The sequence below is a fragment of the Tetrao urogallus genome, assembly GCF_951394365.1.
Source record: "Tetrao urogallus genome assembly, chromosome: 1".
Lineage (NCBI taxonomy): Eukaryota > Metazoa > Chordata > Aves > Galliformes > Phasianidae > Tetrao > Tetrao urogallus.
The window spans coordinates 60,799,970-60,812,809 of NC_136813.1; positions in this window are offsets into that span (position 1 = coordinate 60,799,970).

The window sequence follows — 12,840 nt, forward strand, 5'->3', positions numbered from 1 at the left end:
TAGGGCTATCAAGAATGATATTTTCATGCCTTAAACGGGAATGAATTATCATACTGCTTTCAATCAGGTATACATGAATGGAAGGCAAATCTTAGATATATTCAGTGCTGTGAAGAGGTCAAACAGCAACACCTGCCACAGAAGAAATGATTCTGAACCATGGTAAAGTGGGAATCTGTATCATATGTGGAAACATTCATCTTGCAGACTAAGAGGTGCAAATACATATGTTTGCTGAATGGAAGGAATTGTTCATGCTGTTACTACAGCTGAATTCGTGATTGAGTCTTCCAGCTTTCTAAAAATCTGGATGATCTTTCTCTGGCCCCCATACTTTCATGAACGGAAAAAATCTGATATTAAAACAATTGAGATGGAAGAGAATGATGCAGCACCAGATAACTCAGCTCTAACACACTGACATCATTTTGATGATGCCTTTTTCCTTCCTTCCTTCCTTCCTTCCTTCCTTCCTTCCTTCCTTCCTTCCTTCCTTCCTTCCTTCCTTCCTTCCTTCCTTCCTTCCTTCCTTCCTTCCTTCCTTCCTTCCTTCCTTCCTTCCTTCCTTCCTTCCTTCCTTCCTTCCTTCCTTCCTTCCTTCCTTCCTTCCTTCCTTCCTTCCTTCCTTCCTTCCTTCCTTCCTTCCTTCCTTCCTTCCTTCCTTCCTTCCTTCCTTCCTTCCTTCCTTCCTTCCTTCCTTCCTTCCTTCCTTCCTTCCTTTCTCTTCTTCCTTTCCTTCCTTTCCTCCCTCCCTTCTTTCCTCTCTCCCTCCCTCCCTCTCAGCAGACAGCAGTGATAGGCCAGCTGAACTAAATGCGCAGCCACAGAACAGTGGTGAAACTTGCTCAGCTAACAGAACTGGTACTAGATAAGTATTTGATTAATTATGCTGAGATTTATCTGAGTATCAGAGCCCATGGGAAAATTCCAGATATGTGTTAAGGGGCTTATAACTATCCTCAGGGATTATGCAGTTGTACCATGGCATACTTCTCCAGGAACCTTTGCTGTATACCTTGGCGCAGTTGACCATATCAGCTATCACTCTTTATAGCCCCCCAAATTATATACTAGTAACTTTTTCTTAAATGTATTAGAGCTTTTTAAGTTGGAAGATCTCTGCCATTTAGCATGGCTGGACGTGAGGCCACTGCTTCAACAGGAGTGGGATTTCAACCCCAATGCAAGGTGAGAATCTCTGCAGAAACTGCTCTGCTCCCATACAGAGAAGGCTGCAATGGTGACTCAGAAAAAACAGCTCCCCCTCCTTCCAAAGGAACCTGAGCTTGGCACCCAAGCTGATTCTCACTGAAGCAGGGATTCTATAACAGACACTCAAGGGTAGAACCAGAAAATAAAAAAATGAAACAAAAAACCTCATTAAATGCTGGGGAAGGATAGGGAGGTGAGTTATGAGTACATACAAATAAGAAAAATGTCCTTCTTTGAGGAGTTTAGTGTTGGCATCAATGAAATGCTATTCCGAAACTGAAAATTTCTTAAGATTTAGCTGTTTGGAAGCTCTTGTGAAATCTGTTCAACTCTGTCTTTAGGATACTTTGTGACAGACCTTATGGAAAAATCTAGTTGGAAAAGCTCAACTTCAATGCAATGGCTATGGGGAACTGTATAAGACATATGGTGAGGTGGCGTTGAGGATTTGTGTCATTCTCTTGAAGAAGAATGAAAACAGCCAACAAATAAGCACTGGAAACAGTAATTTAGAGTGATCAGAATATAACATAGAAAGAACTGAGTGAATTAAGAAGAATGGATAAGGTTCAGATTGCAAAGTCATATATTTCAGGACTAATAATAAGGATTTCTGTTATATTCTGTTGTGTGGTGACAATTCATTATTTTGAAATAACAAAAGAGGGGAATGCCAAGGATATTTCAGTTGATCATAGCAAGCCTGTGAACTCAGGTGTGATTTGGCTGTATAAAGTACAAATATCATCCTCAAACATAAATTTTGGGGTATTTTTTTGGTAGGGATTGAGAAGAACTAATGCTTCTGTAGTTGAGGCTTGATCTGTAACACTTGGTTCACCTGTGTTCAGCAAAGATCAACACACGTGGAAGTTCAAAGGAACAGAAACCATACATTTGACAGACTGAAAGAAGCTTAGTTTTGCAAAGCAAGGGCTGACAGATTATATGTTTTTGTATTGTAAATAAAGTTGAATGCAGATTTAAAAATATAAAGGGAAAAAGGCTCTGAAGCAAAAAGAAAGGGAGTACTGTATGAACAAGAAGAAAAATTATATAAAATGACCATGAAGAGATTAAGGCTGCAAAATGAGAAAGCAGTTTCTACCATTCAGGAAAATAGTCAAGGAAAGAATCATAGAATCATAGAATTACAGAATTATAGAATGGCCTGGATTGAAAAGGACCCTAATGATCATCCAGTTTCAACCCCAATGCTATGGACAGGCACTACAACAGGCTGCCCAGAGCCACATCCAGCCTGGCCTTGAATGCCTCCAGGGATGGGGCATCCACAGCCTCCTTGGGCAACCTGTTCCAGTGTGTCACTACCCTCTGAGTGAAAAACTTCCTCCTAATATCTAACCTAAATCTCCCATATCTTATTTTAAAACCATTCCCCCTTGTCCTATCATTATCCACCCTTGTAAACAGCTGTTTCCCCTCCTGTTTACATGCTCCCTTCAGACTTAGATACTTTTGATTCTGTGGTAGAGAGATGTCCCTTGCTTAAGGCTTTTGCGGGTACTTCTGTTTGGCATTGCATTTGGCCATGAAGGTGATCACATAGTTTATACACTAGAAGAGTATTTAATCTGAAAGGGCATCTAAATCAAAAAGTAATTTTTCAAAACTGCTCTGCATTTTTAATAACAGAGAATTCAAACCTGCACTTTTAAGTGCAAAGTTAACACCATCACTAGCAATTTAATCAAGTGTGATAATTTCAGAAATAGTTCGTCTTTGTCTTTAAATTTAAACTGGTGAAAATGTGCATAAAATGTAGGTAAACATGCTTCTAGTGTACACTTAGGTACATATGTTTGAATGTTTATGAAAAAAACTTGAGAATATAATAAAAGCAGAAAGTCTATACACACCTGCCTATTGAAAGTGTGATTACTTGACACAGGATATGGTATTTCCTTTCAGATGTGCCACATAAGCAAAACAAAGAGGAATACTAATAATGAAATAAACAGCAGATACAGTATAAAGTAGATTCTTCTTTTTGGGACCCTCATTTATAGTAGATAATTTGCAATTAATACTTTATGAAAATTGCCTGTTTTGTATGCATGAGCAGACAAAAAGCTTCCTAAGAGCATCATTGTTTCCTTAACGAAAGATACAATGCCGGTGACATTATCAGCATTATACACTTGAACCACAGTTGGTGAAGACGACATCTTCTATAGTGTGCTGTCATGCATTTAGGACTAAATCTTATTGCAGCAAGTGGATGTTTTGCCACTGAATTCAAAAGGATACAGATTTGGCCCTCATTACTTGCCTCCATTTCTCCATCTAATTAAAGCATTTGAATGCTGACAGGTCACTGGAATGAATGCCCAATTAATTACTGATTTGTTCATCATAGCCATAGTCTGAATGCTATGAGTTTATATGTTAGACGCAAAATGACTCCTCCTTGGATATGAGCTGTGCTCTACATAATCTTTTTTTTTTTTTTTTTTTTTTCTGCGTGGCATGGAGAAGAAAAAAAGAACAAAATAAATGAATTTTAAAAAGTGTGCTAACTTTATACGCTTGATATATCATAGAGATAAGAGCTTTTTGTACAGCCTCTGCAATGTGCATATCTGTTAAGTACAAAGTACATGCTGTACAGTATGTTGAGTTTTCTTCTAGTGAAATTAACAAATATGCAAATTACAAGAGATGCCAAAGCACTAAAGAAACATCTGCTAACCACAGGAAAAAGTAATAATAATGATAATAGATAAGGAAAAACAAATGTAAGTTTTGTATGAGGTGGATTTTCTTCCAGCTGTGCTCTCTTACAAAGAATTATGAAAGAAAGCTACCCTAATAGCGGAGAGCCTCAAACAGGTTCAGAAAGTAATTTTTAAGCATCAAAAATCAAACTTATCACAATGTGTTTCCTCCATTTCTGTTATTTGTTACTCCTTTAGGAATGTACCCTCTGATCAAGGTAACAGGGTGTAGAAAGTACCATTGATTGTATAGAGGAGTTTGAAACGTGAATTTATTCTTATTAGGAACAACTGCCAGAAAACAAACCTACAAGAAGATTCTTTGAAAGCAGGTCTTACCCCAAGGCTGTCTCCCTAGACTTTTCCCTAACAGCGTGAGTAGGAAAGCTGTGATGTCCCAGAAGCAGTCTTTTTGAAGAGCTGTCATGGACTCAACAGCCAACATTTCTCATCATGTGGCTGCTAAGGGAGTGGGTGAATGACCTTGCTAATGATAGGGAAGACAGTGAGACCCCCCTGGTCTTGTTTCAGTCACTTCCAGACATTAGGTCTCACTGACTCAAGTGCAATTCAAAATCTACACCACCAAGATTAGCAAAAACAATGCTTCAGTTGGCATCATGAAAGACAGCTTACAACAACAAAGGAGTTTTCTTTGTAGATTTATTTGTATGATGGATCAATGTCAAGATGCCTTTAGATATTTATATTTGGAAAGATTGTATTATCCTTATTGTATTATCCAATGTCAAGATGTTGATTACAGTGAGCAGAACACAGGTGAGTGCAACACTGACCTTGTAGACTGTTCCACAAATTGGAAGTCAACAATCACCATTTAGAAGTAGAAATTGGATAAACCCTGTGGCTAAATGATTTTGACATTCCAACTCTTTCCTTTTAGCACTAGTTCATCTTTAGCATTGATAGTAAAACATTCTTTTTGTCTTCTTTGTGACTTTCACAAGCTATAACAATAGAATGAGCTAACTGCCAATAATGGTGTATTATGTATGGATGTGCATTTTATCACTGTCCTGTCTCTCCCTTCTTCTGTCCTTACTTTTCAAGGAAGTTTAATTATCATTTAGTGAAACTTAGCTCTAGAATAAAAGCTGTCTAAACTTTCTCTCAGACAATCTGTGGGGTTAGTCCCTGCATATAAAAACATGGCAACCATTTGGGTGTCATTCAAAATATCTTCTCTGCTATTTCCCTTCTATATAAGATCTATTCCTTATGCACAGTGGTTCTAATCTAATTCCCAGTGGTTCTATCATTTACAGTTAGTGTGAAGGTAATACCAGCTTATTTCCTACAACCTCTGACAATTAAATTTTACTTCCTTCTTTCTCAAGGAAAGTGTATATAGTACCTGAGATGCTGCTTGAAGAAATGCTGCAGGGTGCTCTGTAGTGCTCCAAAAGATCTAATAACATTTAATATGGTATATCTTAAAATAAATGCAAAATATTACCTTGTTCATTCTGCAGAGGACAAATGACATTCAGTACACAATGCACACAGCAGAGAATTTCTTTCAGTCATATTCATTCATTGTCTAAATAGTATGTGAAACATCTGTGAATACTCATCTACTTTATAGTTTTGACTAATACTAGAGCAGTAGACACATACTGAGCTGGAGCTCAGTACAGACAGACTGACTCTCGCTTTTCTTGCAGAACATTTATGGACTTTTCCCTCTTATTCCAATGCTTCTGGAGCAAAGAAACAAAGTAAGCATTGCATTACAATATAGGTCAGAGCATTCAACAGGTTTTGCTTTGTAAAAGCACTAGAAATAGTTCTAGTGAAATAGTTCAACATGGATAAAGCACTAATATAGAAGAAGTGCGCTTTCCCATAGTCATGTGAGTTACTATTAGCTAGTATGACTTTTAGAAATGTTAGAAGATTATTATTAATATTGACACCAAAGTGTCTACGTCCTAGAAAGAATATGAAGAATACAATTTCCTCCAGACATTTAAAAATGTACAGGACAGGCAGAATTTGGAAACTCTTCATCAGTTTCTCTTCAAGAACAGTTCAATAAGTCTTGATTGTAGTAGATCAACACAGTAACATTTATTACATTTTAACTTAATTTTTTGAAGAACAAAAAATTCTTTAGTCTTTCTGAATAAAGATTTTTTCCAATTGTGGAAATATGGATTAGATGGCTGATATATACTGACTTTCTGTCTTTGCTTGAAAGTCATTGTGGATATGGAACATTTAAAGTTTCAAGCAAGCCTGCTTCATATCTTTTAAAATCATCCTTTGCTCTTGCCCAACTGAAGATTAGGAGAACAAGTATGTAAAGACTATGGAAGACTGGAAGAGTGGTCAGGCACTGGAATAGGCTGCCCAAGGAGGTGGCAGAATCACCGACCCTGGAGGTGTTCAAGGAATGTTTGGATTTTGTGTTGAGGAACATGGTTTAGTGAGAACAATTGGTGATCTGGTTGGACAGGGTAATCCTGTGGGTCTTTTCCAACCTTGGTGATTCTGTGATTCTATGATTCTATGATTATAAGATTCTATGACTCTTTGAACAGAACAGCTAAAAGAACCTTACAAAAAATAATGAAAAAAATCCCATTTTTGCCAGTTTTACAGAGGCAGTGAATTCAGAGACGTTTCCTCTATCTCCGTTTATAAATCTGTAATCACTCTTACATTATTTTTTTTATTCTGTAACCACCTTTTTATTATATTTGTACTAGGAGAGCAGTCTGTGTCTAAGTAGACCTAAGTATTACAATTACAAAAGTGCAATTTAGTTCAGATAGAATATTCCAAAAACATTCAATATTTTTTATGTTGAATGAACAACAGTAGTCAAAACATTTTAGGATCCATAAGGAGCAAGAACATGGAAAATATTACTGTGCTTAAATCAGTGATACAACTTCAAATTAATACTGGATTCAGTGTTTGGAATTTGGGCTTTAAATTAGGAAAATAAGAAGGAAAATGAGAACAGAATAGATAGTAAATCAATGTGAAGTGTGATAATAAGTGCAGACAATGTTTGTTTAGTAGAAGAAGGACTACCTAAAAGATATGCACATAATAAAAGGCATACTATGGTATACATGGAAGAAGAAACTTCTGTTTACTCTGATTATAGTACAAATAAGGAGATATTAAATGAATCTTTAAAAATTGGCAGTACTAAACTGTTAGAAATGTCAACTTTTCAACATAACATTAGTTTGGAAACTTGATTATTACAAGGTGATACTCAAAAGTTCAGAATGGAAGTTCTACATATTAAAAAAAAAGAAAAGGAAGTGGGTTTAAGCATCGTATGAACGATGTTTTGGCAAAAGGTTTTTAAAAGGAAATACTTGTCTTGGGAAAAATTATTCTGTATGTGCTTGTTGTAGGCAGTATTCCTGCAGCTTCTTTAAAGCTAAAACCAATGGGTGAAAATATCTTACTTTTGTTTTATTTTTCTTTCCACTATGATAATTTCCATGAGCCCTTACTTCCTCAGTATATCAAATCTTTCCAAGCTTGGTGGATTTTACTTAAAGTCTGACCAAGTTAGTGCAACAATTGCTCATTAAAATATGAGGAAAATTGACTCAGCTTTCATAAAGTGGGAAAAGGTAAAATATACTTTCTTGGAAACAATGGCCATATGATTTACCAGTTTTAATGCAAGGGAAGAAAACTGGACCTAGGTAAAATTTTATTGATTTCATTGACTTGTGGCTGCTTGAAAACAGCACTTGATTCAGCATAATACCCTTCAAATAGTTTCTTAAGGATCTCATATCATAAAAAATTAAGATTGTTGTTTGAATCTATAGAAAATTGACTTCAGCAGGATGGCATGCTTTTCTAAAATTTTGAGCATGAATTCTTGTGAACTAATAAATATTTACAGGTACTAGAGAATCAATGGAGGAAAAAGAGAAATTAAGATCTCTATTCAGTGTTGGCTGACTTTGTAGACCCTTTCTTCTTCACTATTACTTTTTCTATTGGAATTGTAACCATTAACATAAATTAATGTATATATAAATTGAAGTACCTACATTTAACAGTTCACAATTTGCATGCATACTTTAACAGAAAAGAACATATGAGACTGCAGAAGTTATGGAAAGAAGCCTGACTAACCTGAAGTATATACACTAAGCTGTTCAAAAGACACAAGACACAATGTTCTTGACAAACTGGACAGTATGTTCAGACAGCATTTACATTCATTTTTATCCTACTGATTTAACAGAAGTAATCACAGACTTTGCTATCGTATTTACAGAAACCTTTGAAAAGTTTACCAATTTCACATGATCATAGAAACATAATCATGGTAATATCCCTTAAAATCTGCCCACCTCTTTATTCTCTCTGGCACTGAAAAATAAACATGCAGAAGTACCAAGTGAGAAATTAAATGGGGATTTACTTGATCTTTTTGATTCTTTTGATTCTCATAAATGTTTTTCTTTTACATGTATAGTCTTTAAAAAAAAGTCTAGGAAAGCTTAGGAAAACTTTTTCATTGAATGATATTCTAATGGAAGTTAAAGTAAATCAGTATTATTTTGTGACCGATTTTTTTTTCTGACTAATTTCCTCACTTCTCAGCAGGTGAGCGCTACTACCAGTTAGAGACTTACAGTGTTCAGCATCCATTCTGATGCAAACCTTAAAAAGGCAAGTCTCTTGCTGGCTGGGGACAATGAAGTCATTAATCAAAATCACTTTCCACCTCCAGTGATGATGGAAAAAAAATATCTGCCTACTATCACAGTATAAAACTAAACTAGAATCACAGGGCTATGTCTTCAGAAAAGGAGGTAATATAGAACAAGTTCTAGGAAAAATGATTGGAAAGGAAGCACATCTCTGAACCTCAGGATCCTGGGGTGGACCTTTGGCTTCATGGCAATTTAAAGTAGCTTTAAGGCCACTTTGACATACTGTTAATATCAAGAGCCACAGAAGGCCTTCTGATAGCGGACAATACTTAGAGCACAGCAACTTGTGGTAAGTTCTTCTCCAGAAGGCAATATTATCCAACTTTGTTGAAGTGCATCTTCAATGAGAAAAAAGGAAAAATCACCAACCGTGTATTACTGCAGTATTCCTATACATCAGATAAATCCTCCTATAGATGACTAAGCTGACTTCAAGTCTGCTTTGTGCTGCTGCTGTTGCACAGAACACCATGGATCTGGTGAAAGTATTCTGAGGAAATAATCCTGAACTCTTCAAAATGTTTTAACTTCTGAGAGATGAGAAAATCTACTCACATGTTATTGGTCTTATACAGCTTCTTCCCTAAGACTGGTCAGTCTGATCTTACAGTTGCCTATCATGGCAACTATCACAGAAAATACCAGTGAGACTAACAGAAAAAAATCAATAGCCAGCAACCGAGACTCTCTGCAGAATATATCTGTATCTACAGTGGGAATCATCTGCACACTAGTAGCACAGGGAAGAAAAAAACAAGTTTAAAGGCATTACCCCTTCTTCATCTGTCCCCTCCCTAACTTAAATGAGTTTCCTGAAAAGTTTTAATGTATTCCAAAACACAGACTTGTCTACGTGGGGTTTTTGGTTACATTTTCTATATGCTGACTGCTTGTAAGTAGGAGACATAGAGTATGATGAAGCTGCTGGGCAGACTCACCAACTTTTTCAGAGCTTAAACTTTCTTTGATTAAGCCTACCAACCAAGCCAACCAACCCTTTTTAAATCTCCAAAAAGCAAAGAACTGTGGATTGGCAGCCTGCTGAGAAGTTATTTCACCACAGTGCTAACCCTGAAATATGATGACAGTTTTAATGCCAGTGCTGTGAATTATTTCAGGGATAATTCGTTTAACGGAGGCTTGGGTGGAGGCTGAAGTGGCCAAAATATATGAACTCTTTTACAGTACTGTTTGAGGAAAGGTATCTATACTTTTCAGTCTATATTCTGACTTGTGCATAAATGGTTAAGTCATGAAGTGATACGTGTTAACAATGAAATAACATGCTTAGTTTGATAAGGCCATGGGAAAACAATGAAAAGTACATGAAACCAGATGTATTTTCCAAAAGGTAAGTAAATTCTTAGCAGATTACTCCACAGCGTATCTGTACCAAAACAAAAAACAATGCATCAAGTCCACTTTTGGGAACAAGTCTTGAAATGCACTGATCTCATTGAAGCCACAGGGATATGCAAGGCCCACCAGCTCTTAAGATCTGACCTTGAATTTTAAATCAAGTCTTTCATTTTGCTTGCAAGTGCCAATACAAAAACAAAACAAAATGAACAAACAACAGCAAAACAAAAGCAAAAAGGAAAACGATGGTTCAGTCCCTCAAAATTTCCTTTAAGAGAATATCTCAGATTTGACAGATTCATCCTTGGTATAGGAGAGTAGTGACTATAGGAAAAGTTAAATGTAATCCAAAATACTTGATTAATTGAAAAATCAAACACGATAGTTCGGGCAATTACTAATACTACCTCTGAAAATAATAGTGTTGAGCAAAGAGTAATGTAGCAAAATGGCTATGTCTTCTTCATGTCAGATTTTAATCTGTGGTTTATGGATCACACCGAAAGAGTTAATAGGTTCAAAATACATATTGCTTTAAGCCTTTTTCTTACTCTGCAGTTTATGACTTTTTTGACACTGAAGATAGGATCTTTTCTAAGGTATGTGACCTATATTTTTCTCATGCTTTCACATGGCTAGCTCGTATTTAGTTTCTGTTTGTTCGTTGTTTTTTTTTTTCTTTGTTTTGTTTGTTTCCTCCAAATGTATTTTCTTGTATATTGTATTTTCTTGTATATATTATTTTCTCATTTGAATGAAAAACGCCATGTAAGAAATCACGGGAAACTCATGTGAAATGTTATTTCTATTCATTGTATGTAACATACAAATGTACATAGAAGTTATTGAAGGAAGAAAAAACAAAGGTCAGCTGTGAAGAACTGCAGAAAGACTCTACAAGACTGAAACATAACACTGCAGAATAATTTTGAAGCAGATGAATAAGTAATGCACTTGGGATAAAACAAACCAAACTATATAAATGCAGTGAAGGGTTCTGAACTGATTAACACAACCCAGATATGAGATCCTGGATTTATTAGAATGAAAAAGTCAACTCAGTGCCCAGTAATCAAAAAATGAATACTGAAAATGGATCTGTGAGGATAGCACTATAGAAACAAACCAGTGAACATCATTAGCAGGTATATTACTCTACTGTTCATCTGCATCTTGAATACTGCATGCATTTCTGGTCCCTACACCTCAACAAAGACATAGTGAAGCTATAAAAGTTTCAGAGAAAGGTGATAAGAGTGACCAAAGTTATGGAACAGTTTCTATATTGAGAATGATTAATTAGCCTGGCATTTGTCAGCCTGGAAAGGAATTGCCTAGCTGGGGGATACTACAGCAGCTGATAAAATAAGGAGTGACAGAGAGTGATTAACCTGGGAATGATCATTCCTAGAGTTTTCAAATAGAAAAATAAAGAGGTTTTAAAGGAAATTAGCACATGGCTAGTTCATAATGTCAAAATGAGATGGTTCTTCAGGCTGCGCAGTTAGCGTGTGAAATTCCTTCTGAGGTTTGTGAATTCCAGAAATTTTACATGGATTTAGAAAGCAACAGTGACTATCTTTATAGAATACGCTTATAGAAGATAAAAAAAATAGATCATCATGCACAAAGATTCCATCTCTGAGCTACAAGCTGTTAGAGATTGTAAGAGTATTCTGAGGAACACCTTCTTCATGGTATCACAGACACAGACATTAGTCTATGTTTGTACTAATCATATATCAGTCTCTTTTCAGCTGCCATGAGCACTCTCAAGGATACCAAGCGCATTAGCACAAATGGCTTTTAGCTGGATGCAGTAGAGACATGCTCACATTTTAAAGAGTTAATACACAAATGTCAATATTAATAGAAATATATTTTGTCAGGTTCTCAGAGCTATATTTTGAATGTCAGCAGCTCTAAAACGCTTTCTGGGTATTCTGCTAATGATCTTTTGAAAATAAGGTTAAACGACGAATCCAATAATGCTTTTGCTTCCTGCTTCTTTGCCAATTTTTGATCCACCAAAAGGCTTATCTGTCACTACCTGTTTATCAAGTTTACTTAATAACTTCTCATAGAATGACTTTATCACAAGCTCTCTGAAAGGCTAGATACATTACATCGAAAAATTCCTCTGTACACAGTGCTTTATTAATTGGAATAAACAAATCTATTGTGTTAGAGAGAGAAGTCATCAGTAATTCACTGCTTTAATTGACAAAAGCTACTGTAAACAAAGATTAATATCGGGAGTTTGTCATAATTCAAGTTCATGTGATCTTCTCAAATGTTCCCATTCTGTGTTCAGCAAAGGCATCCCATCCTTGCTAACTTCCTCAGGTATAGGTAGAGAAGTTCTCTGTACTAGTTTGTATGAAAGCCATGTGATTATTCTGTGCTACACTGTGCAACTTCCGCTCCAAAAAACTGTGAGCACCATCATGTGAAGAGGAAATGCGAGAATGTTAACACTGAGCTTCAAATCTGAATGTTCATAAGTTCACGTGCCAGTACATAGACAACAACAAATCTGACCTTTCTGAGCCAGAGGCTATAAACTTTAAAAAGACAATAGGAAGCTTTGTCGCAGCTGATTACAGCAGCACAGAGATAATCCCAGGTTCTTCTGTCTATAAGGGCAAGAAATACTGAGCTGTTAGCCCATTGAGGGAGATCTGAATGTAAGATAAGTCAATTGATTAGTGGGTGATGGAAGAGATAAGTAAATGGGAAGGACTGAGGGTCAAGCGCAGATAACTGATATTTTTGTTCTTCACTTCTTGTGCAATTGTTTTTTT